The sequence below is a fragment of the Vombatus ursinus genome, unplaced genomic scaffold (genome assembly GCF_900497805.2).
Source record: "Vombatus ursinus unplaced genomic scaffold, bare-nosed wombat genome assembly UNPS02014791.1, whole genome shotgun sequence".
NCBI classification, from domain to species: Eukaryota; Metazoa; Chordata; class Mammalia; order Diprotodontia; family Vombatidae; genus Vombatus; species Vombatus ursinus.
The window spans coordinates 39,110,911-39,137,536 of record NW_020954569.1 but is presented as its reverse complement, the minus strand read 5'-3'; the positions used below and the strand labels follow the sequence as shown (position 1 = coordinate 39,137,536).

Genomic DNA, 26,626 nt, shown 5'->3' with positions numbered 1-26,626 from the left:
GATTAACATCTATCCCATGAGCCATTTTTCACAACATCATTTTCATAGTTTTCCTTCTACTGGAGAAATAGACCCAATGTGCTTTGTTGAATGAAAAGCCATTTGCAATGCAGTCACTGCACTTATAAAGAAGAAGATAAATTGTGGATTAAGGTCTCAGGAAGGTGTTCAAACAACTTTTACTATGAATTTGTATAACCAAGGGCCGTCTTTTGTTTGCATATTGAAAACCTGTTTGTTAAATCTGCAATGGAGCAGAAAATAGAATTTTAAAAGCCTGACTGACCTTTTTTTTTTTTTTTTAAAGAGACTTTGATCTGCTACTGGTACCATCTTGGGAATAATCAAGAACATTTTAAAATGCATCTTTCTAGTTTAGCTGCTTTTTCAGTGGTGAAGAAATTGATTTTCTGGTTCATAATGCAGTTGTGAAATGCATAACTTTTAATTTCAGTATGACTTTGAAATGCAGCATTGTAGAAACAATATTAATGTGAATATAACTCCAAACACTCTCCATGTATTTTCCTTTTAATCTACATTTATCTTCATAATCCCATGTGCTAGCATCAAGTTGGACGTGTATGGTAAATCTTAAGTTAAGATTTTGGCTTCTTATACAGACACCAGAGCTTTATTTCTTGTTCTTTTTCCTTGCCTTTAAATCATTAAAATTCTATGAGATGGCAAGGTGGAAAGAGATGCGCCATTTATAGACTCAATAAATATTGCTTTCAGTTAGTGTTTTCATTCTCATTAACATGTTGTCAAGTAATTTTTTCCAGTTGTGATTTTCTTCTTTCGATTTTTGGTGTACTTGTCACAGGGTTATAGGGTCCATTATTGCACTAGCTAGCAACTGCAATTCTTTTTGGAATTCAGGGCTATTAGATGGGAGCCTTCTACCACAGGATTGATTCAATTACTCCCATTCAACAATATTTTCTAAACACCTACCACATGGAAGTCACAGTGCTGGGGTAGGGTTTGGAGAAAGCAGGGAGGGCAACAAAGACAACAAGAGAAGTAATTTCTACCCTCAAGGAGTTTACATTCTCCTGGGGACAAATACAAGATGATTTGAAGTATGTGAGAGCACTAACTAGGATTAGGAATGACTACCCATAAAAGACAACACATTAGTTTAGCCTTGAAGGTAGTTGAGCATTCTAAGAGCCAAGGTAAGGAGCAAATCCACTCCACTGAACAAGTAAGGTGTTTGCTGATTAAGGCATTTTGTGGGCTGACTCACTTTACTGATTCAAGGACATTTTTACACATACATACACACACACACACACAATTAAAGCAATCAGCCAATAAGCATTTATTTGTTTATTTTTTTGAGGCAATCAGGGTTAAGTGACTTGCCTAGGGTCACACAGCTAGTAAGTGTCTTGTGTCTGAGATTGGATTTGAACTTATGTCCTCCTGACTCCAAGGCTGGATCTCTATCCACTGAGCCACCTAGCTGCCCCACCAATAAGCATTTATTAAATACCAGTTATGTACCAGGCACTGTGCTAGGTGCTGGGGAATACAAAAAGGAAGTAAAAGATAGTCCATGCCCTCAAGAAACCTCCAATCTAATGGAGTCTTGGAATGGGAAGAGACCCCAGATGTTAGCCTGAATTTCTATCTAATCGTGAATTTATCTAATCATGTCTTTTAAAACAGCTCTAATAAGCAACAGAGAGTAGACTATGAGCAATCATGTATGAGGAGTATTAACGTAAAGGCTATACACCCAGATATTATCATTAAATTCATTGATGAACAAACATTTTTAAGTGCCTTCTATCTACCAGATACTGTGCTAGGCACTAGAGATTCAAAGATAAAAATGAAACAGTCCCTACCCTCAAGGAGCTTACATTTTATTGAGACAGAGAAGTACATATATAAGTATATATGAAATTGATACAAAATATAAACAGGTTGTTTATGGATGGAAGGCAATAATAGATATGGGAGCAGGAAAAGCTATAGCATAAGTGATGCTTGAAGGACAGTCAAGATTCTACAAAGTGGTGGTGAGGAAGGAGTACATTACAGGTATGGGGGAATGGCCAGCCATGGAAATGACATGGAGGGTCAGTCAGATCCTTATACTTTATATGGAGAGAATTTCAGTGCCAGGACAAAGCTTAATCAGTGGGTGGCAATGGAGACCTAAACCATTGCCTGTATATACACTGCCTACATTAAATAATTGGTAAAAGTAGCAACACAAACATGTAGATCAAGTCCCTAAAATGCAAAATGATATAGTGCAGAGAACACTGAATCTGAGTTCACGACACCTGAGTCAAAATCCTAGACCAGAAATTTACCAGTTATGGATTAGTGGACAAGTCCTAATCTTTAAGATCTCTTCCACTCTTAAGAGCCTCTGATTCTAAATCGCATAATCTCTCTAAGCCTTTGGTTCTTCATCTATGAAATAGGGATAATACTAGTAGGATCAACTTTAACCTCAGAGAATATTAAAAGCAGCATCACATGGTGGCTATGAGACTGGACATAAAATCGGAAAGGTGTGGGTTTCAATCCCGGCTCAGACACCGACTTCCTGTGTGATCCCGTCTCAATCTGTCTCAGCCTCAGGGTCCTCAGATGTAAAATGAGTCTATATAAAATGCTACTAACTCCACAGTGTGGTCATGAGTTTCAAGTGAAATAAAGGAGGCGAAATGTGTTGAAAACTTTAAAGTTCTATATAAATATGAACCATTATTACAGTTTGAAGGAATCATTTGGGATTTCCTAGTCCTATCTAATTCCTATGAGGAAAGTACTTTGTTAAATATTTCATAAATGACATCCTTTAGCAGAGTTTTGTTCTTTTAAAGGAGGAAAGGAACAGAAGTGTGAGAATATTAAGGGGAGATTCAAGCCTTCTGAAATAATTGTAACTAATTTGCCAACTATGGCATTAAATAACACATTGGGAATATACTAACTTCATTTGACTCTAGATTTGGGATAGAGGAGATAGGTAGAGCTACAGCTTTCATCTAGAAGGCTGACATAGCCATTTAGCAGAGGTTTATCCTTGTGACTTACTTCCTGTCTTGAGGCTGCATAGGAAATATAGTGTGTATATATTTCCTTTATAAGAATGATGAATGCTTACCAAAGAACTCACAACTCTGGAAAGCTCAAAACTTTTTGAAGACAGTCTTTCTGTCATCCTCACAGCATAGACAGACAGGTATTATTGTTACTATAATTTTGAAATTTAACTCAAAGCACAGGAACATTCAATTTAATTACCTCAACAAATATTGTAAAGCACGTACTACACAGAGAGACAATAGGAATTTATTAAGCACTGTGTGCTAGGCACTGTTCTAAGGACTGGGGATGTAAGAAAAGGCAAAAGGCAATTCCTTCTCTCAGGGAGCTCACAGTCTAATGGGAAAGACAACATACAAACAAGCCATACAAAAGACAAATTGGAATGATCACAGAGGGAAGGCACTATAAGGCAGACTAGGAAGGGCTTCCTGTAGGAGGCGGAATTTAAGCTGGGACTTGAAGTAAGCTAGGGAAGCATCACATAATAGATAGTGAAAGGATCTCAGAGCCAAGAACACCTGGGTTCAAGTCCCATTTCTGACACATATTAGCTCAGTAAGTTATTTAACTTCTCACTGCACAAAACAGCTCTATAAGGTGAAGAGAAGGTACTGTCCTATACGGGGATCCAAGGCGTATCTAACTCTTTGTGACCCCTTTGGAGGTTTTCTTGGCAAATATACTTAAGTGTTTTGCCATTTCCTTCTCCAGTTCATTTTACAGATAAGGAACTGAGGCAAACAGGGTTAAGTGATTTTCCCAGGGTCACACAACTAGTAAGTATCTGAGGCCAGATTTGAAATCAGGGAGATGAATTTTCCTGACTCCAGGCCCAGCACTCTATCCACTTTACCACCTAGCTGCAATAACTTACACTTGAGAAGTATGTGGGGATTTTAATGTAATACAAGTTTGATAGGAGAAGTATGATGTGGCTGTCAAAAAGCTACTGAGATCTTGGGTTACATTAAGAGGGGCACAGCTCCCAGGAAGAAGGTGATGGCAGTCCCTCTGTACCATTTCTAGGATATTGTATTCTGTTTGGGATACTACAGTTGAAGAAGACCATTGATAGATTGGAGATGATTCAGAAGAGGGTGTTGGGGAAATGTCATATCAGTAACAGTGGAAAGCACTGGTGCTGTTTTGTCTGGAGAAAGAGGGACATCTTTCTATTTTTGGCTTTGGTCTAAGAGGTCCTCTCCAAGGAGCGGAGTCAAAGGGAGAGGGCAGAGAAGTAAAGAAAGTGCCTAGAGTATAAAAATGAATCAGGCATGGAATATCGAGTTTTATTCTCACATAGGAAAGGGAATGATAAACAATAATCATAGAAAGATTACAGTCAGTTGAGAGGTTAGTATTCGAGCCTTTGTGAAACATTTATTACAGTGCTGCTCATTAGCTATTTTACATTTTGCCTCCCTTGAATACAGCCAATCAATGCCAAGTAGGTCAAGTAGGTGCCTTTTTTCGGGTAGGTTCTCACTCTAGGAAACTCCCTCTTGTCAGATCTGCCCAAATTGCTGCCTCTGCTACTGCAGCAGCAGGTTCCAATAACTGAGGCTGGGCTAGCACATGGGAAGAGGGATTAGACTTGTTCTGTTTGCCCCAGAGTACCCAACCAGGAACAATGAGTCCAAGTTGCAAGGAAGCAATTTAGGTTTGATAGCAGGAAAAATGACAAGGACAACAACTTCCTAACACATGGGCCTCTCCAACAATGGGGCAGGCCACCTTAAGAGATGGCAGGTTCCCTCTCATTTAGAAGTCTTCAAGATCGATGACCACTTGTCAGGTATGTTGATGAAAACTCTTTTAGAGTATTGGCTGATCTAGATGACCACTGAGGGCCCTTCTGACCCTGAAATTTTTCAGCTCTTTGAGAAGTGGCATAAACGACATTGCCTTGACACATGTTTAACAAGCAAATGGCCTGAGTGTTGCACTAGTATAAATGAAACATTAAGTGACTCAGAGGAAGGCCTTCATCCCATTAGGGAGATCATCCTTGAAGGCTATGTGAAAGGACATAGCCAAGAATCCTACAGCATAAGGCATGGCTGGGTTGTATTCTACCCAAGTGGTGGAAGTATCTTTATTAATGAGGCCTCAGTTCCATCAGCAACATCTATACCAAACTTCAGAGCGGGTGCAGTCATCATTGGGCTGCTTCCTATGACCATGATAATACTTTTAATTGCCTACTGAACTGGAACTCTCTGGATATGCTGAAGGGGAAATCCCTGCCAACTCCGGATTCCTCTTCCTCCTGCATTTAAGGTATAAGGATGACTCTAAATTCTAGCAGGCTGGTCCAGGATGCCCTTCCCCCACCAAGCCATAAGCCAGGTGCATAGTTTAGCCCTACTAGATTGTAAGTTTCATGAAGGCAGAGGTTGTTTATATCTCCAGTGCCTTGAACATACTTTTTTTTTTGACTAGGCAATGGGATTAAGTGACTTGCCTAAGGTCATACAGCTAGTAAGTGTTATGTGTCTGAGGCCGGATTTGAACTCAGGTCCTCCTGAATCCAGGGCTGGTGCTCTATCCACTGGGCCAGCTAGCTGTCCCATAGCCTTGAACATACTTTTCAAGCAGAGTAGCTAGCCAGACATTGCTAGCTTGAGGTTAAATCTTCACCTCACCTAAATCTTGTTCTTTATCTGTCCTCATGGTTTGCTCTGACTTCATTGCTGTGGGGCAACCTGTCCTTCCTGCAGGAGAATTAGAGTCCCCAGGGTTTCAATTCCATCCCTACATCAGATTCCCCAGGGATAAAATTCAAGGCAAGACTGGGGGAAGGGGGGTGCTGCCTCCTGTTCATATCTTCTTCCCCTTGGTACATTGCCCTCCAGCTGGCATAAGCCTCATCCCAAGTACCAAGCACTGGGGTATCAATTACCAGAGAAGCTGCAGGGGCAGCAGCAGCAGCAATATTGACAGACCTGACAAGAGGGAGCTTCCTAGAGTGAGAACCTACACAAAAGAAAAGTGCCTACTTGACCTACTTGGCATTGATTGGTTGTATTCAAGGGAGGCAAAATGTAAAATAGCTAATGAGCAGCACTGTAATAAATGTCTCACAAAGGCTTGAATACTAACCTCTCAACTGACTGTAATCTTTCTATGATTATTGTTTATCATTCCCTTTCCTGTGTGAGAATAAAAACTCGCTATTCCATTCCTGATTCATTTTTATATTCTAGGTACTTTCTTTACTTCTCTGCCCTCTCCCTTCGACTCCACTCCTTCGAGAAGACCTCTTAGACCAGAGCCAAAAACAGGTATTTTTCCCCTGGGGAATCTGATGTAGGGGTGGAATTGAAACCCTGGGGACTCTAATTCTCCTGCAGGAAGGACAGGCTACCCCACAGCAATGAAGTCAGGGCAAACCATGAGGACAGATAAAGAACAAGATTTAGGTGAGGTGAAGATTTAAACTCAGCCTAGCAATGTCTGGCTAGCTACTTAGCTTGACAAATATGTTCAAGGCACTGAAGATATAAACAACCCCTGCCTTCATGAAACTTACAATCTAATAGGGCTAAAATATGCACAAGTAAAAGTGTCACAGTACAAGTTAGAATATTATTATATAACATAGAAAAAAATCAAAGAAAATGCTATTAGACATTGGGAAAGGGAAGGATCTCTTCTAGTTCTGGGTAGGAGTAGTCAAGGAAAGCTTCATTTGGAAAGCTTTTGTTATCATCAATAAAAATATGGCATTGGTTCAGGTAGTGAGCAAACCTAGTTTCTGGGAAATTCCTGTGCAAAATTTGGCTAGGGTTATATGAAGTAATCCCAGAATCAGAAATAATACACTTCTAAATCCCAAGATCAATCAGTCAAAAAAAAATTTTTAAGTGCCTACCATGTGTTCGATGCTGGATACACAAAGATAAAAGTAAAAACAGTCCCTACCCTCAAGGAACTGACAGTTGGAGGGGAAGGGGAAAGGCAACATGCACAAATGTAGCAAGATACAGTATAGATAGCAAAGTGATTTTGAGGGGAAGACACTAATTGTTATGGGCATCAGGAAAATTCTCCCTTTTTTGGTTACTGAGTCTAACAGGTTACACCAGGGGTGGGGAACCTTTGGCCTCAAGGCCGCATGTGGCCCTCAAAGTCTTCAAGTGCAGCCCTTTGACTGAATCCAAACTTCACAGAACAAATCCCTGTAATAAAAGGATTTGTTCTGTAAAACTTGGCCTCATAAGGCCGCACTCAAGGACCTAGAAGGCCACAAGGGGCCTTGAGGCTGCAGGTTCCCTTCCCCAGGGTTACACTTTTCAATTTGGATCCAATTGTAGTCTTGTGTTTAATAGCGAATACCCAATAACCTAAGTCTTGAATTGTATTGTTTTATTACCACGTTTGTCTAAATTTAAACCTGTTGATTATCCTTGTGGATTGGTCAAGGCAAGGCTGGTCTGTCACACAAAGGAGTTCCATCACCTATTTGGGGGCAGAATTATACTCCCCCAAAAGATAATGGCCAGAAGGAGCGCTCTCTCCCCTTGTCATTCTTCACTGACATTTGCAATTTGTTCCCATCTTATTCCGGGAACAAATTCTATCCTCATTTATAGCCTCCTACCTTCAGAAATTGTGAAGTCTACCTTGGGAGGTAGCCAATGGAATTATCCCTCTCGGGACAGTATTGTCTTGGGGCAGTTCCTGGCTGCTTCTGGTCTAGCAGAATCATCTCTACTTCTCAGCTTGTATCAAAACCACATGTCCTATAGCCAACATGTATACTGAGCTATAATTAAAGGTATGAGAGAGAATAATAGCACAGAAGAACATTTTAAATACTATGCCATATCCTGGCACAGAGAATGCATGTGGTGTGTTCATGAGGAAATAAAGAGATCAGCCACACTGGAATGGAGAGTAGGGGAAAATTAATTTGAATTGATAGGTTAGGGCCAAATTTGAAAGGGTTTGAAAGCAAGGAGAAGTATTTGAACTTAACACCTGGAGAGACATCTGACTGTTATGCCAAAGCCAAACCATTTTCAAAGTCAAGCAGAACAGAGGATACATGGCCAATTGTAAATCAAAGGCCTAGCATTCTGATTTACACAACAACAGGCAGCTAAGTGGCACCATAGTGCATAGAGTGCTGGGCCTGGAGTAAGGAAGACTCATCTTCCTGAGTTCAAATCCGGCCACAGACACTTACTAGCTGGGTGACCCTAGGCAAGTCACTTAACCCTGTTTGCCTCAATTCTTCATCTGTAAAATGATCTGGAGAACTAAATGGGAAACCAATTCAGTATCTTTGCCAAGAAAATTCCAAATGGTATCACAAAGAGTCAGACAAAACTGAAATGAATGAACAACAGCAACAGCAAATTCCTGTGAGTTTATATAGCATCAACCAGTCATTGAAGGGTCTAATCAATGTTAGGGAAGTTGACCATCAAGATTTCAGCCCCTAAACTATTATGCCTTCTATGAGACCCAGCTTGGAATAACCTTATCCATCATATTATTATAGTTATGGATCCAACTGGAAGTAAATGATATATTAACATGTTTGCCTAAAGAACTACTTTTGGAGATTATGCTCTAAGACAGTGGTTTCACCTATGATCTGATCCCAAGATATATGCTCAAGCAATTGGAGGGTAGGAAGAAACATCATATCCCACTTCTGCTATAGCTAATCATGAAGTTCCTTTCTAATGCAACAACACATATCCTTATTCCCCAGTATTCCCCATTACATCCTTTCCTCTACTCCTCAAGACTGGTGTAAACCATTATGCAGGCACCCACAGCTGCAGTCATGAAGGTGCCACTAGGAAAATCCCCACTCCCCCAGATACTCTCCCCTCTCCTCCAGATCACATAATGGTTGTTGTAAAAGTCTCTCAAAGGGCAGGCTCTATGGTCCAGGCACTCTAAAATCCTCCCACCTTTTTCTATTTTGGGTGGGACAGAGTTCATCTCACAAGATGAATAGGCATGGATGCATTGTGATCTGTATCTCTGATCTCATCTCATTAACTTTTCTCCCATCTCACTTCCAAACTTTCCTGATGCTAACAAGGGAGCCACCATCCAACTAGTCACCCAGATTTACAATCTCAGGGTAATCTTTGACTCTTCATTCTCACTGACCATTTGCCTCATCTCTGACCAAATCATGTTATTTCTACCTCCAAAGCATCTCCTGAATATTCCCTTCTCTATACTTGTACTAGAGCCCTGGTTCAGGCTCTCATCATCTCTTACCTAGACTATAGAAATGGCCTCTTAATTGGTCACCCTGACACAAACTTCTGCCCACTCCAACTCATTCTCCATGTAGCTATCAAAAAGAATTTTTTAGCTAACAGGTCTGATCATATTCTCCATCCCCTTACTCAATATTCTCCAGTAGCTTCCTGTTGACTTTAGGGTCAAATATTATCTCATTCTTTTAAATTTCCATTTTATAAGTTATATTTTATATATATGTATATACATGCATACGTACATATATAATTATTAGTGAGGTAGGATATGAATATAATTTATAAATGAGTAAACATGTTAGAGATGAATGCTCAAAAATCCTTGACTAATAGAGGTGCATGATCAAAACTATCTGGAGACTGCTAAGCTAGGAGACTAATCTATTTATCTGTCCCTGGCTTTATCTACTCACTCCCCTTCTCCACTTCTGGTACCTCCCCTTTGATTAATACTTATCAAGATTAAGGGATTCAGTCTAGTTTCAGAACAAGTCTGTTGATTAATTACCTAAGGGAAAGAAGCATGCTATATTCGAATGATGTGATCCATCAGCCTATTTCCTCTCTGGGGACAGAAGAAAACTCTGGCCCTTTATGATCTTCTAGGAAAGAAAAATGCAATATTTCTTATTTCCCTATGCACCAACCAAAGCAGCCCTGCTCGGAGGGAGCAGGTGCTCTAATATGGAAGGTCACTTTGGAGGGGGTAAACAGGGAAAGGGGTGAAGCAACCTTCCAGATGATTGATGAAGGTATCTTTCAGCTGGCACGTAGAGGGCTCTGGCATTCATAGTTCTAAATTTAGTTTTGCTAATGCATCTTTCCCCAAATACAGTGCTTTACTGCTCATCACATAACTCTTCCTGATGTCCCTGTTCATTAATTTTGGTGTGAAGAATAGTTGTAGGCTGCAAAATTATTAAACCACAATCTCTGGGCTTGTGTGCATTTAAATAATAGTGTGTATAACTCTCCTATAGTACAATTACCTCATTAATTGCTCTAGTGTGAGCATAGGCACTATGATTAAGACCAGGTTCTCATTACAGTAATTATCTGATTAATTGTTCGAGTGTGAATGTAGCCCTAGACTGCTACATGGTATATAGAGATCCTTGCTCCTTCCTATTGGAAACTATCCTCCTTGTTCACACACACACACACACACACACACACAGAGGTACACCACAGGATCCCTTAGCTGACTCTTTCTCCAGGTCATAATCTCTGTTTCAAGCAATCACTCCATTTCCTCTACTCCATGGCACACATCTCACTGGGTAGACTTTCATTTTCATCCTAAAAGGCACATATTAATTTCCATCTGCGCTGGAAATGCCCAGTGGGGCATGTGTAATTATACTGGGTTGTAATTAGCCCAGGGTTAAATGGGAAAAATGGTAACTAGACTGGAGATGGTGACTACAAGGTCTAATGAAGAGTGTATTTAATGGACTGTTACAAGGCTCAATGTGGCATACGGGGAGGGGGAGTCACAGTGCAGTTCTCCTTTCAGGGGCTTTTATCCTGCTGCCACCTCTACTCCAGAACATCAGCTATCCTTCCTCTCCTTCTTTGCCCTATAGCACTTAGAGTATCCTTATATTCACATGATGACTCCCTTCCCTCTAGCTCTCCTCTTCTTTCTCCCATTTTCCCAAGGTGAATGAAAGATGGGGAAGGCATTATCAGGTTTGGGAGATGTGTGCTCAGGAATGGCGCAATAAGAGCCTGGATTCCAGTTTCCTGCAATTTCCCTGACAATCCTGAAATACTTAGGGCCTATTATTAATGCCATAAAGCTATAAGTAGTGATCTAGGCACCAAAGGCAAATGCATTTTATGGAGGAGACCTCATGAAGAAACCTTGGGCCTCAGGACACAAGGTTCCATTGGTGGAGAGGCTCCAAGATACCACAGGGAGACTGAGCAGGAAATGAGGAGTAGCAAGAGGCCAAAATGTGAGAAAGTTAGGTGGGTTGCTGCTTTGAGAGGAAAATCATTTGGTAGCTTCCTAGTTTAATTCATTTTAGCACCTAAACAAGGTGCTAAGCTCTGGGGGTTCTTCCTCTATAAAGAGGACAGATATGGTTTCTCCTCCAGATTTTATGTAAGACTTTACCTTAATTACTCTTATATTTAGGTACATTGTGGGACACTTCCTAGAATCCTTCAGATCACATCACATGGGAGGCAATGAGGAATAGCAGCTAAAGAGCTGGGCTTAGAATGAGGAAGACATAAGACTGAAATCTGCTTCAAAGACTTGCTAGCCATGTGACAGTGGGAAAATTGCTTAATTTCTCTCACCTTCATCTTCCTCAATGGTGAAATAGGGATGAAATAACCTCTACCTCATAGGGTTGTTATGAGGATCAACTGAGTTAATGTGTATAAAGTGCTTTTCAAATTGTAGTGAGAGCTATCCACCATATATAGGATAAAGGTGCCCTTGTCCGGCTTGAGGGGAGGCAGAAGAAATCTCTAGCTTCTTTTTCTACCATCCTTCTCAGAGAGACTTTATTTCCTGCAAGGAATTGAAGCAGGAGGGTGGAGCCAGAAGCTTGGCCCCTTGTCTCTCCGCAGAAAGAGGGGACACTGGGCAGGAATTATATATATATCTATATATCTATATCTATATCTATATATAGATATAGATATATAGAGATATATATATATATATATATCTATATATCTGCTCCCTTAAATATTATTAGTCTAGGGGATATGATTTTCAAGTTTGAGTCAAATTTTGATTGCTGTTCATTAATGTGGGAGGGAGGAAAATCCCAAACATTATATCCAAAGCTTCCCACCAAATACCAGTTCCACCATGAATAGACATGTGGCATAGAAATCCATTTATCTGAATTATACAGCAAAACAGAAATTAGAGAAAGAATACATAGGAGAACCTATCCAGACAAAGCAGATTGAATTAACTCTATTGGGAGTTATTGGGAGTGACACAATAGCTCAACCAAGAGAGAAAGAGTTAGATTCTCATCCAAATGGGAAATTCTTCTAAGTCTCTAGTACAACAAGTTGGAGAAAGGGATAGAACAGAGCCTGCCAGTTCCTCTTATGTCTTCCCAGAATCTTTCCCCTCAGCAAACTGAAGTAGAGCTGGCATTTTTCATCTTCTTCTTTAAAGATGGAAGCCAGAAGTACCAGAAGTGACTATAGAGCCTTAACTCTTGAAGAAACTGTCAAAAGCAAGGAGACTGAAGCAATTGAAAGAGCTTGAAGAGGATGAAAATTCTCCTTGTTCCTCACCCTCGCCAGCAGTTTTGCTTTAGTCCTATGCAGGTGCAGGGCACTGATCTCCATCAATAAGAAAAGAGTCCCATACTTATAGGCTTTGGGACTGGGATTACAAAATCTTAAAACATTATTATTATTACTATTATTATCATTATTATTGATAGGCAACTACCTACTCCGTCCATTTATCATATCATTCCTGGTCCTTGCTCTTCTCTATTAGTAAACAACACCAGATTGTACTTTCTAGATGGCAGCTAAAGTCCAAATGTCCCATGGACAAATTTGTTTCTCTCAGGTTTTTGAAGAGTAGAATTAGAGCTGCAAGCAGCCCTAGAGGCCACAAAGTCCAGTTCTTTCATTTTATAGATGGGAAAACTGAGGCCTCAGAGAAGTGAAATAACTTGCTTAAAGTCACACAGGTGTCAACCAGAATTCTAACTTGAGTTCTTCCTGTGACTCCAGAGTCACATTGCCATGAACATACAGACCTAGAATTTCAAATACTTTCAGGAGAAGGAAGGAAATGCTGTTACCTTTGAATTTTTTTAAAAGCTATTTAGACTCTAAGCATTTAATTTAATTTGTCTGAGTTTTCTTGCAATCAATAACTAACTTGAAAAATCAATAAATCAAAAAGAGCCAAATGCAGTAAAATTGAATAACTCTCAGAGCTATAATAAAAATCAATATGCAGCAAAGTAGTTTCAGAAACCATTCCTCCTTCCAAGAATAAATATTTGTCCTGGTGGTTACTTAGACATTTTAAAATAGGTTGAGGAATACGTTAAACCTCTTCTGTAATGTCTGTGCATTTTATTGCTCCTGGAAATTCTCATCTAAGTGTACAAAAATGCTTATGGGAGAAGGAAAGGGAATGGAATCTCCCCACTGCCTAGAAAGTAAACTTTCAAAACTGATCATGTTAAGAAAATAGGTTGAGATGAAGAAGGGTTATGTCATCGAAAGCACCGGCAGCAGAGGAGCAGCCCCATCTTACCTTTGCAGCCTTAGGTCATAGTGCCTGATCCCTTTCATGTAGTCAATCAATGTTCCAGGGAAATGGGACTTTTCTTCTCACCAGCTTCTCCTCCCTGCTTGCCTTTTCTCAGACCATCCCACCTATATGGTCTCTCCCAAACTGTGCCACTATCTGTACCTGCTAAAGTCCCTTCCTTCCCACAAAGCCTAACTCAGGGGCCAATTTTGCCACAGAAGCACAGAATCTTAGAACTGGGGGTGTCAGAGCCACCCAGTCAACCCATGCCCTTAGCAAAAATCTCTTACAACATCCTCAATAAGTGGCTATGCATCCTTTGCTTGAAAACCTGCATTGATTATCCCACTTCTGGATAACTCCAACTGTTATAAGTTTTCTTTTTTTTTTTTTGCATATAAACAGTTCAAAGCTATCTGTGTGTGATTTTTGTGACTTCCTTAAAATTTGTGTTGCTTCTATTTTGCACATAAGGAAATTGAAGTTCTTAGAGATTAAGTGACTTGTGCATGGTCACAACCCAGGAAGTATGAGTCAAGATCTGAATCTAGGACTCAACTATATTGTAAATCTCTTTCCTTTGTACCAATATTGCCCTCACTATTTCTAGTTCTGTCCCCAAGGGCCAAGCAAAACCAATATAACCCCTCTTCCATATAAGAGCCCTTCAATTACTTGATGACAGCTATCCCTTTCCAGCCTTTCCCTCCCCTAGTCTTCATAATCATTAGCAGTGCTTTCTAGGTTCTATCTGTCATTATCATTTCTTTCCACATGAATCACCAGGAGTGGGTAGTGGTTTTTATGTTTGACAAGTCTCCACAGGCTTTTTATCTTGTCCAGTTACATGCTCTAGGAAGACAGGAAACCTCATTATTCATTATATTAGTTTAACAAATAGTGGCATTGGTTCCCTTTAGCAGGAAGATACCAACCACCACTAGTTTCTTTTTCTTTAGAAATTTACTTTATATACCCTCTCCCTCCTGATAGCATCAATGGGGCTCCATAAATATATATATATATATATATGTAAAATAAGATGTGTGTTTGTTTGTGTCTCAAACAGCTCTGAAAATAGACCCATCATCATTCCTTAGAGGCCAAGAAGCTGCTTCCTCCTGAAAGGGTCATTTTCCCTTCTCTATATGAAGAGCTCCTCACATTTATGTAGGTTTTAAAGAACTTTCCTCACATCAACCTGTTAGGGGTAGGTAGTGAAGGTCTTATTACTCCCATATTATACATAAGTAAATTAAGGCTCTTAGAGATTAAGTGACTTGTCCATGGTCATGACACAGAAAGTATGAGGCAAGATCTGAACCTAGGACTCAACCGTATTGTAAGTCTCTTTCCCTTGTACCGACATTGACCCTGGAAATGCTACATAATTATCACTTTGCACCAAGCGTTCAATGTTCTTTCCCATCTTTCTTTGTTTTGCTCTCCTTTACCTTCTAAACTTGTGACACATAGCAGTATTCCCCTCTCCTCATCTTGTTCTTTCTTTGTTTCCTGGAAGCACATGTGCCATTCTTTCAAGGAATACTTCTTTCTTTCCAATAATAGAGAATAGAGAGGCATTCTTCCAGCACTTTCTCCTCTAGGATGGAGACCAGTTTATACTTTATGTCATAGGGATCTGGAAGGAACACAAATATAGTGCACTCTACGTGAGACTACAAAATTCACCTTTGCATCCATATTTATTGGAGGCAAGATTTTCAGTTCTTTGTTGTTATTTGTAATAGTTTTCAAAATTCATTTTCATCAGTGTGTATGCCCTTATTAGATTGTAATCACCTTATAAGTAATAGTAATAATGATAGCTACTAGCTATTATTTATATAGTGCTTTGAAACTAGAAAAGAGCTTTACAAATATTAATCATTTTATCCTCACAACAACCTTAGAAGAGAGGTGCTATTATTATATCCATTTTACAGATGAGAAAACTGAGGCTGAAGGAGGTTGAATAGTTTGCCCAAGGTCACAAAGCTAATAAGTAGGATTTACATTGTCTCTATCCCCAACACTTAGTACATAGTGGACATTTAATATAGGTTTGTTGAATTAGAAGGCTATGGTCCTTGTGGAATACAGAAAAAGCAGAGTAGAAAAAGTTAAAAATTCTGTCAATGTATCCTTAGCACTGCATGAAAAAGAAGTTTAACATATGAAGTAGGCATCAGGGGTCTGTGCTATTTAACATGCTGAAGATTATGGTAGGATGGATAAATATCCTGTCATTACAAATTGCTAAATGAGTTTCCAGTTCTAATTTTCATATGATATGCTCCTCTCCCTTCATTGGACCAAATGTCTTATGTGAATTATGGGGGCAAAAGAGGAAAGTGCTTTTCTCTTCTTGGGTGATCTTATCTCCTTTATTACATTTGCTGGAGTCAGTATGAGAGGACCACCTTGGGAAAAAAAATATAGCATTAAAATCTCCAAGGCCTGTGATATTAAAGGTGCCCCTTGATTGATATGATAGGCATTTCTTGAAAAGTTCAGTGAACTAAACTCTGTATATCAAACAACACCACAAATGTTCCAGAAAGTCTTTCTATTTGAAATTATCCTTTAGTAGTGTGAGTAAATATTCCCTTCCTTTATGTCAGAAGACCTGGATTCAAATTCCAGCTCTGCTATAACTACTACTAGCTATCTTTGTGACTTTGGGAAAGTTGCTTAACTTCTCTTTCTTATTGTTTTCCTCATCCATAAAATTAAGTGATTGGACTAGTGATTGCCGTTACTCCCTCTTGCTCTAATTCCTATCATCCTTTGATTCTTAGGTCTAAATTTTTGCATGTTAAATTTTTATAAAATGTCATTGTTTTCCCAATTTTATGGACATTTTTTTTCATATTTAATCAAAAGGTGGGATGAAATATAACTGAGGTAGGAGAGATACAGAGAAGGCATTGATAAGTATGGTTATAGCTAATATTAATTGTATAGAGTGATGAATGTTTATGTCCTTGTGTAATCTGGCATTATTCATCAAATTTAATGGAACAAACATTTATAAAGTACCTATTTACTATGTGGAAGACACTAGATTCTGGGCTAGAAGTATAAAATAAAACACAGTCCCTATCCTCAAGTAACTAGGAATTTAACTGAGGGGGAGAGACATACAAATAACCATGACATACTGGAAAGTGTGTTAAGTACAAAAGAGAATTCCAGGCAAATTTGAAAAGGAAGAAATCACTTTCAGTTATGAGGGAGGTCATTAGGGAAGGCTTCAAAGATGAGGTACTTCCTGAGTTGGGCCTTGAAGAGGGGGAAATACGTCAAGAAAAAGAAGGGAGTGGAGGAAAGGTCAGTGAATCCATTCCGTCTAGGCGGATGGCATGGGCAAGGATACAGGTAGGGGAGGGAATGAAGAAAAGAGTAGATAGACTAGGCCATTGTTGCTAGAACATGGAGTACTTGTATGAAGGTGAATAGCATGAAATAAGGCAGGAAAGAAAGTTTGGAGCTAGATTGTGGAAGACCTTGAATGCCAGGAGAAGTTTATCATTAACACCAGGAGACATAAATTTTTTTTTTTTTTTTTGTGGAAAAGTCATATGATCAGAGCTGTGCATTGGCAAAGTTTTTTTTTCTTCTTTTCTTAGAAGCAATCAAGGTTAAGTAACTTGCCCAGGGTCAAACAGCTAGTAAATGTCTGAGGCTGGATTTGAACTCAGGTCCTCGTGACCCCAGGGCCAGTGCCTTACCCTCTTCACCACCTAGCTACCCCTGCATCAGGGAAGTTATTCTGGCAAGGTGTGAGTGCTAGAATGCAAAGGAGATAACAGTGAAGGCAGGGAGATCATTAAGTAAGCTAATTTATGTAAAGGGTGTGCTGCCCAGCTGGCTCTGTAAAATATTTATGCCCATATGGGTTGTCTAAATCCATGCAGGAAGCGTGCATCTCTGTAATCTTGCCTAACTCTCACAAAGGGACACTTTGTTTACTGCCTTGAAGGGAACAGGAGAAGGAGCCGTGAGGAGACACGAACTGTTTTCCAATGTCTAAAAGGTGAGTCTATAGTCTACCAGACTAGAATGACATCTAGGTCCACCTAAATATTGTGGGCCTAGGTGTACAACAGATTTTTAAAAATCCATTTAACTTGATCAATATTAAAGGGAGAGTTACCCCCACCTCACCCTCATAGGCTTATTTCCTTCATACTTACTGCTAATTACATAAAAGTCCACCCCAAACAGTGAAGAGCTAGTAAGCCCATCTAGCCAAGCAAACGCCAAATAGAGAACAAGCAAGTTATACAGAGTAGACTATGCCAGAAAGCACACAGAGTGATTGAACCCTTCTTCTGGAAGTGACATATTTCAGTTCAAGAGAGAGGCCCTCATATCACTCAAGGGAAAGTTCCCCTTAGTGGCTAGGGAAGTAAGCTGGAAATAAAAACCATGTTGAGGAGTCAGCTTTTCTTTATGTGTCTGTAGCTCCAAAGTCTTTCCCTCTCCCCATGCGTATGATGTTGATCCTGGAGAGAGTCTCAAACCACACGCACTGTTTCTCAGGAAGAAAAAAAAAGTCTTTCTTCTCCAATGGTCACTCCAACTCCACCTTTTACTTACACAGGTGCGTAGCATTCTCTCCACAAATTAGGAGAGTCTCATGCAAAATGCTCCAGGATTGGCTGAAAACCTTGGTTAAACTTTTATGACTTATCGGCAAAATTGCCCTAATCGTATCTGAGAGGTAGTTCAGTGTTCTGAGCTCCAGCTTCACACAGAGAGAATATTAAGAGTACACATTTGTTTCATAGTTAGCCTGTTGTCTTGACAAGCTATTTCAGCTCTCTCAAGGCTCTGTTGAGAGCCTTGGGGGGGGGGTCTTCTGTGCCACCTCTGTTACTAATATACCTAATTCCCCAACTTTTCAATATCGTGCTCGTCGTGGGCTTACCTCAGGGACCTAGTTGCACACTATTCTGTTTAGATTGTAGGTGTTCTCGAAGAAAGGGGTTTGACTTATACTAGATTGTTTGGGCGGCCTGACTGGAACAAACGATTATCCTGACCTTAGTCATGATGCTCGGTACCTACTTCGATATACCTGCAGCTTAACTGCATCCCTGTAATGAATAAGGGGTCTAGATTCAGGTATATTTGGAATTCCAGATCACATAGCTCAGGCCTTTTCACTTAGTCATGAAAGGGCAGCTTATGAGAATTATGTAGTACCTGAATCTCAATCTCAGAAGGAACCTCAAAGCTCACTGAGTCCTACCCATACCTCAACATATCTTTCTGTAACATCCCCAAGAAGTTCTCATCCAACTTTCACTGAGATTTCTAGTAAAGGGGAACCCTGTACTGCTTGATACAATCCATTTCATTTTTGGTCATCTCTAATTGTTAGAAGGTTTCCCTTATATCAAGGTAAAATCTACTCCTGCAATTTCCAAAACCTGTATGTCCATTTCTATCCTTCTAGTGCCAAGCGGTACAAGGGCAATCTCTCTTCCACATGACAGCCTTTCAAATAGCTTACTTTATTTTATTTTTATTGGTTAGCATATTATTTAAATTTTTTTCCTTCTCTTTTAAAAATTATGGAATAAAACAATCACTTCTGTAACACAGTATAATAAAAAAGAACATTGCATATGAAACTGCAAATCCATTAAGTACAACTTGCTATTTCTTTTAAATATTTATTTCAAATACTTTATGATAGCTGTCATAATCACCTTCCTCCATGTTTCTTCTTCTCCAATCTAAATATTCCCTGTTCCTTCAACTGATTCTTAAAATGGAAAATTCTCTAGGAAGCAATATGGAATAATGGGTAGAATATTAGAATTAGAGTCAAGAAGACCTGTGTTCAAATCCTGCCTCAGACACTTACAAGTTGTGTGACCCTGATTCCTCATCTGTGAAATGGGGATAATAAATACCACCTACTTCACAGGGTTGTTGTGACAATCCAATGAGAGAATATATGTAAGGTGTTTTGTAAACCATGAAGAGCTATACAAATATTAGCTATTATATTTATTCTCACCATCAAGGCTGTCCTTTTTTGGATATTCCGAGGTTTACCAATGGCCTTCCTAAAATGTGGTGCCCAGAACTGAGCATAATATTTTACATGTTTTCTGTCTGACCAGGGGAGAAATACAGTGGGAATCACTGCTCTGTCTCTCTTTCTGTCTTTGTTTCTGTCTGCCAATGTCTACTTCCTCTCTGTCTGTCTCTCCCTTTCCCTCACCCCCTTTCCACAATGTCTCTTTTAATTTAGCCTAAGATCACATTAGATTTCTTGGTTGCTATATCATACTGTGGACTCACATTGAACTTGCAATGTTCTAAAACCTGAATATTTTTCAATAAAGTTCTGTCTGGTCTTATATTCTTTCATCTTATACTTGTGAAGTTGATTCTTTAAAGCCCAAGTGTAAACTTTACATTAATTTTTAATAAATTCCATGTCATTAGATTCAGTCCAATGCTCTAGTCTGCTGAGATCTTGTGGGACCCTTTTTCTGCCACACATGTTAGTTATTCTTCTGAGCTTGGCATCATCTGAAAACGCTGTACATGCCAACTATGCCTTTATCTACCTCATTAAAAAAATGTAAAACAGCCCAGGGTCAAGCACAGCTCTTAGGGGGTGCTTTATTAGAGAGAGAGAGGGTTGGGCCATTCAACTAGTTCCAAATGCACATAATTCAGCAATCATGTTGTCTAAAAGAATAATTATTTACTTGAGGGCAAGTTGTTGAGGCTTGTTGATTCTGGCCAGTGAAAGCCATGGTGGACCACTGGCCCTTTCCATCCCAATATACTGCTGTACTTATTGGGGGAAAGGAGCCAAAAATATAGCATAAAATGTCATCGTATGTCAATAGGATAATATGACTGTACTTCCTTGAGATTTCAGCGTTATGGATACTTGTAATGACTGAAATCCAAGCCCTAGGATGACTTCCTAGCCTAGACATCATGTAGTGAATTCTCTTTCTTTTTGCTTTTCCCTCATTCCCTGTCATTATCCTGCATTTCATATCTGGCCTCAGCTCTAACTTCCCAGACTGAGCCCTGGATCCAGACTCCCATTGAATCAAGGCCATTTAGCCAGGGTGCAGAGCAACAGAAGGGCACTAATTGGGGTCGGGTGCAGTGCCCAACCACCAGCCTTTGAACCAAGCAAACAGCTTTCTCCTCACTGCCAGATATTGGTATTAAAGAGAACCGTGTTAATTTTAGCTCCAATCAAAGGACCAGAAAATAAATCAGTGTTTGCCAAATGGAAAATGACAATCTAAGGGCAAAAACAAGTTGGAAAATACAAATTAATCTCTTCAGAGAACATCTGGACGTGAAAGAGCTGCCACTTTCTGTTGTTTTTGGAAAGCAGATGTCTTTGAGAGTAGAATCCTTCAATGATCTGTAGCATGTGAGGGTGTCCTCAGATTGCCTTGAAAATTTAAAAGATACATTTATTGTTTCCTGGCTGATTGTGTAAGAATTCTTCTTGGGGTTGAACTTGAAGGAATTAATACATTTGTACTTCACTTCATCGGGGCAGGTAGGTGGCACAGTGGGTGGAGTACCTGGCCTGGAGTCAGGGTGACTCATTTTCCTGAGTTCAAATCAGGCCCCAGACACTTAGCCTGGGCAAATCACTTAATTCTTGTTAGCCTCAGTTCCTCATCTGTAAAATGAGCTGGAGAAGTAAATGGCAAACCACTCTAGTATCGTCATTAAGAGTCAGACATGACTGAAAAATGACTAAACAACAACAACTATGGTAAAAATCTTCCTGTACTTGCAGAGATCTGTGATTCTTAAACCTTCTTTTGGGGTCAGCTAGATGGTGCAGCGGATACAGTGCCAGGCCTGGAATCAGGAAGACTCATCTTCTGAAGTTCAAATCTGGCCTCAGACACTTACTAATTGTGACCCTGCGTCACTTAACCCTGCATCACTTAACCTCCTCATTCATAAAATGAGCTGGAGAAGAAAATGACAAACCACTGCAGTATCTTTGCCAAGAAAACCCCAAGTGGAGTCATGAAGAGTCAGACATGACTGAAAAACAGCAAAACAACAACATGATTCACTATTGCATGGGTCTCCAAAGTTCAGATCCAGCACCAGGGGACCTATTCAGGATCCTATTCAAGGATGCCATGTTATAATATTTTCATCTGGAACATGATCCTGAGGTATAGATCCCAAAAGTGGTGCTATACTGAAGCTCCAGGGTAATTTTGACCAACAGCTAATGCAATTATACACACAGCTACAGGATCAAATGAAACATCCAGAGTTAAGAATGATTAGGCCTGACTTTTTAGGAGATGCTAGAAAGTTTCCAAAGTCAAGTTGTTGGCATGTCTTCTGTGTCTTGAAATTACTTTGTTTATTCTTTGTATTTGTTTGTCTGTGTATAGGCTATATACCCTGGCTACCAGAAAAAGTATAAGCTGTTTGAGAGCAAAGACTTACATTTCTGTCCTTATGTCCCTACACTATTTGCTATGTAGTCAGAGCTTAATAAATACTTTTTGAATTGAATCAAAGAAGATCCTACCACTGAGCCATCTACCTAGACCATCCACACTGCTGCTGACCTCTCTGGAATACCTACAACACTTCCAGAGGCCATATATGCCCTAGGGGACTTAAACCCGTTAGCCGCTTTGGAACTTTAGCCATGGGCCTGAATGGGACCAACATCTGAATTTAACTCAGGGCATCTTGCTTTTGTATAGTAATAAAATTATTCCTGCCCTTTCTGTACTGCTGGAAAGGGTACTGTGGAAAGCATATGTCAATCATTTCTCCTATGGCTATACTCACCTCCTTGTGATTTCTTATAATAATAATAAATACTCCTCCTGGCTTGATACTCCTAGAATTGTAGGGGGTAGAAATAGAAGTAATTTTCAAGATTATCTTGTCTGAGTCAGCTAGGTGGTGCAGTGGATTAAGCTCAGGTCCTGGAGTCAGGAGGACTTGAGTTCAAATATGGCCTCTGACATTTGACACTAGCTGTGTGACCCTAGGCAAGTCACTTAACCCCAACTGCTTCACCAAAAAAAAAAAGATTATTTAGTCTATCCTTAATATTTTATATAGAAGTAAACGGAGACCTGAAGATGTAAAGCAATTTGCCCAACGGATACATAGGTAGCTTCACTGGTAGGATTCAAATCTAGATCCTTTAACTCTATATCTAAATCTCTACATTATACAACAAAACTGAGGGGAAAAAGTGAGGTGCTTTTTTATAGCTGGCCAAGTAGGGAGCAATCCCTTGAGCAGAGGTCAACCATTCCAGGTCAAAGAAGGAAAAGGGTCCCAGGGATTTGGGTGATTGTATCTGAGCTTAGAGTTTATGACAGAAAATCTCTTAAAACTGGAGATCAATAAGAATTTTTTTGACAGTCTGCAGCTCATGGTGCTCTTTATAGAGGTGTTTATGGTGGCTGCAACATGCACTAAGATACTTTTCTTATATATAAAAAATGGGCGAGGCTTTAATTAATTTCTCTCTGACAGCCACTGGGACCTGACTTCAGAGCTTTTAAGCATAACATAGATTTATATATTTTATGGTTTGTGGAGTTAAATTTTTTTTTCAATTTTGAAGTTTTATTTGCTCATAGGTAGGTAAGTCTGAGGAACGCAGCACACATGATATAGTTAAGAATACAGTTAGGTCCAGGAACCAGTGTATGGTGGAGAAAATGAAGACTGCTCCCTAGAAACACAGTCCCAGTGGGAAGGCAGTGATAAAGACTTTTCTTTTATTGTTGAGAGAGACATGAGACTGTGTAGACTAAGGATTTTTAAGTTCTAGGGCAAATCTCTGTGTGAAGGGAATCAGACACGAGCAGAGGTAAAGAGAGGCAGCTAGGTGATCCAGTGGATAGAGCACCGGACTTGGCACCAGGAAAACCTGAGTTCAGTCAGGCTCAGATCCTAACTGTATGACTCTGGGCAAGTCATTTACTGTTTAACCTCTCTCAGCCTCAGTTTCTTCATCTGTCAAATGGGGATAATAACAGCACCTACCTCCCAGAGTTGTTCTGAAGATAAAATGATATAATGTATATAAAGCATTTTACAGACTTTAAAATACTATATAAATGTTGGTTATTATCATCACCAGGGCTATGATGATTTCATGAACAGATGTAACTGCTACTAGAAAAATAGTCCTCTTGAGGCTTTGTTCCTTGAACTGTTAGTGGAGATGGTGACAAATGACAGTGTGTTCTTAAATTATTGTTATTGTTGTTTTCCCTTGCCTTGCCAAAAGATACTTTTCCTTATGAAGAGAGTGAGGAGGGATAAAGCCCCACCAGGTTGGAACGCCAAAGACCTAATCCAGGGATGGGAAACCCATGGTATTGAGGTCACATGTGGCCCCCTAAGTCCTCAAGTGTGGCTTGAAAATTTGGATTCAGTCAAAAGGCCATGCTCGAGGACCTAGGGGGCCACATGTGGTTCCTCACCCCTGAGCTAAACCTATAGCCACCTGCTGGGAGCAGCCTAAAGATGCAGAGAAAAACACTCAATGAATGCTTAAAAAGAGAGAGGGATGTATGAAGCATCTTTTTTGCATAAGGCACTATGCTAGGAACTTTACTTAGAAAAAGTAAAAATGAAAATCCTGCCTTCAAGGAGCTTCCATTCTGTGGGGTAGGGCATGTAAACAGTAAGGATTAAGATGTGAGTAAAGCAGAGAGCCAGACAAATGCTGTAAGAAAATCTGAGGGAGTAGAAATTACTTTCAGCTGGGGAGGTGGTGTGTGTGTGTGTGTGTGTGTGTGTGTGTGTGTGTGTGTGTGTGTGTATGATCTAAAAAGCTATAAATCCATGCTAATTCTGCCATAGGAATTGTAGTTATGAAACACATGAATGGCTCATGATGATTGTCCCAGGTAGAGAGAGAAAACTCTCTAACAATGGGCTGGTGGGTTTGGTATCTCAGCTCTACAAAAGGAAAGATCACTTTTCCCAGTGCGGCTCTGAGATCTGCCTCATGTCCTTATGCTATTGCAAGGATAGGATTGAGTCACAGTGGCCCACTAGCTTCTACTTGTACATAAAATTCCATTCCCCGACTCCTCACTGCCATACCTTTACAAAGCTATCCTCCATGTCTTGAATGAAATCCCTTCTCATCTCTTTCTCTTAGAATCCCTAGCTTCCTTCAAAGCAGGACTCGGGTGCCATTTCCTGTAAAAGCCAAGTTGACTACTTCTATTTTAAATTTTCTTTTTATTTTTTGAATGAAGAACATATCTCTCTATTTGTACTTTCTTCTCCTTTTCATACAAATTGTTACTACTATGCCTGGGATGATGTTGTCCAGTTTTTCTAAACCTAAATAGTAAAAATAAAATGGATAAGGAATTCAATTCAATTCAACAAATATTTATAAATTGCCTGTTATGTACTAGATACTGTTCTAGGTACGGGTCATGTAAAGATTCACATGGAGTTAAAATTAAGTGACGGAGCAACATCTATTACACTTCAGCTGAAGTAAAAAAGGCAAGTCAGGGGAGAAATCATTAACTCGAACAAGAAACAGCAAAAATAGACTTAATTAAAAAAGAAAAATGGAAACTACAGTTTGCTAAAAAGACAATGAATTAAGATTGATAATAAACATATATGTACCAAATGGCATAACATCTAAATACTTAAAGGAAAACATAAATGAGTTACAGAGAAAAATAAAGGGTAAAATATAATATTGAGGGACTTCAACATACCTTTTTCAGATCTAGATAAATATAATTTTTAAAAAAGAAGCTAAAACATTGGGGGAGGGAGTGGGCAGTAACAAAACACTTTTGAGGAGGAACAGGATGAAAGGAGAGAGAAAATAGAATAAACAGGGAGGAATAGGATGGAGGGAAATATTGTTAGCAATAGTAACTGTGAAAAAAAATTTTTGAAGCAAGTTTCTCTGATAAAGGCGTCATTTCTCAAACTTATATAGAACTGAGTCAAATTTATAAAAGTAAGAGCCATTCCCCAGTTGCTAAGTGATCAAAAAGTATGATCAGTTTTCAAATGAAGTAATCAAAGCTATCCATAACCAAATGAAAAAATACTCTCATTACTGATTGGAGAAATGCAAATTAAAACAATTCTGAGGTGCTACCTTATACCTATTAGATTGCCTAATAGGACAGAAAAGGTAAATGACAAATGCTGGAGGGAATGTGGGAAAAATGAGACTTTAATGCATTGTTGGTAGAGTTGTGAACTGATTCAGCCATTCTGTAGAACAATTTGGAACTACACCCAAAGGGTTATAAAACCATGTATGCCCTTTGACCTAACAATACCACTACTAGGTCTGTATCCCAAAAGATTAAAAACAAAAAGGAAAAGGACTTATATATACAAAAATATTTATAGCAGCTCTTTTCTGGGGGTAAAGAATTAGAAGTTGAGGAGATACCCGTAAATTGGGGAATGGCTGAACAAGTTGTGGTATGTGATTATGATGGAATACTATTGTAGTATAAGAAATGATGAGCAGGATGCTCTCAGAAAAACCTGAAAAGCCCTGCATGGGCTGACGTAAAATGAAATGTGCTGTGTACAAAGTAGCAGCAATACTTTAAGATGGTCAGTCATGAATGATTTAGCTGTTCTCAATAATACAATGATCCAACATAACTCTGAAAGACACGATAAAAAATACTATCCATCCCCAGAGAAAGAACTGATGGTGTCTGCATACAGATTGAAGCATACTTTGTTTTCTTTCACAACATGACTTATGAATATGTTCTGTATGACTACACATACTGAATTGCTTGTCTTCTCAATGAGGGGGGTTTGGGGAGGGAGGGATAGAATTTGGAAATCAAAGTTTTAAAAATAAATGTTAAAATTGTTTTTATATGTAACTGAGGAAAAATAAAATACTAAATAAAAGCTTAAAATAAAAAAAAGGACCATGGAAACACGCACACACACACAACAACAACAACAAAAAGAAGCCAAGAATTTTAATAAT

At 39.3% G+C, this 26,626-nt stretch overlaps 1 long non-coding RNA gene across 1 annotated transcript in view; it reads right to left on the bottom strand.

The window, feature by feature from the left end:
* The window catches only part of LOC114047917, a 34,318-nt gene that overhangs the window by 4,816 nt on the left and 2,876 nt on the right, over nucleotides 1–26,626 (bottom strand). The window contains exon 2 of the long non-coding RNA XR_003569686.1: nucleotides 15,048–15,235. This is a non-coding gene — a long non-coding RNA (uncharacterized LOC114047917). The remainder of the gene's footprint in view (nucleotides 1–15,047; nucleotides 15,236–26,626) is intronic.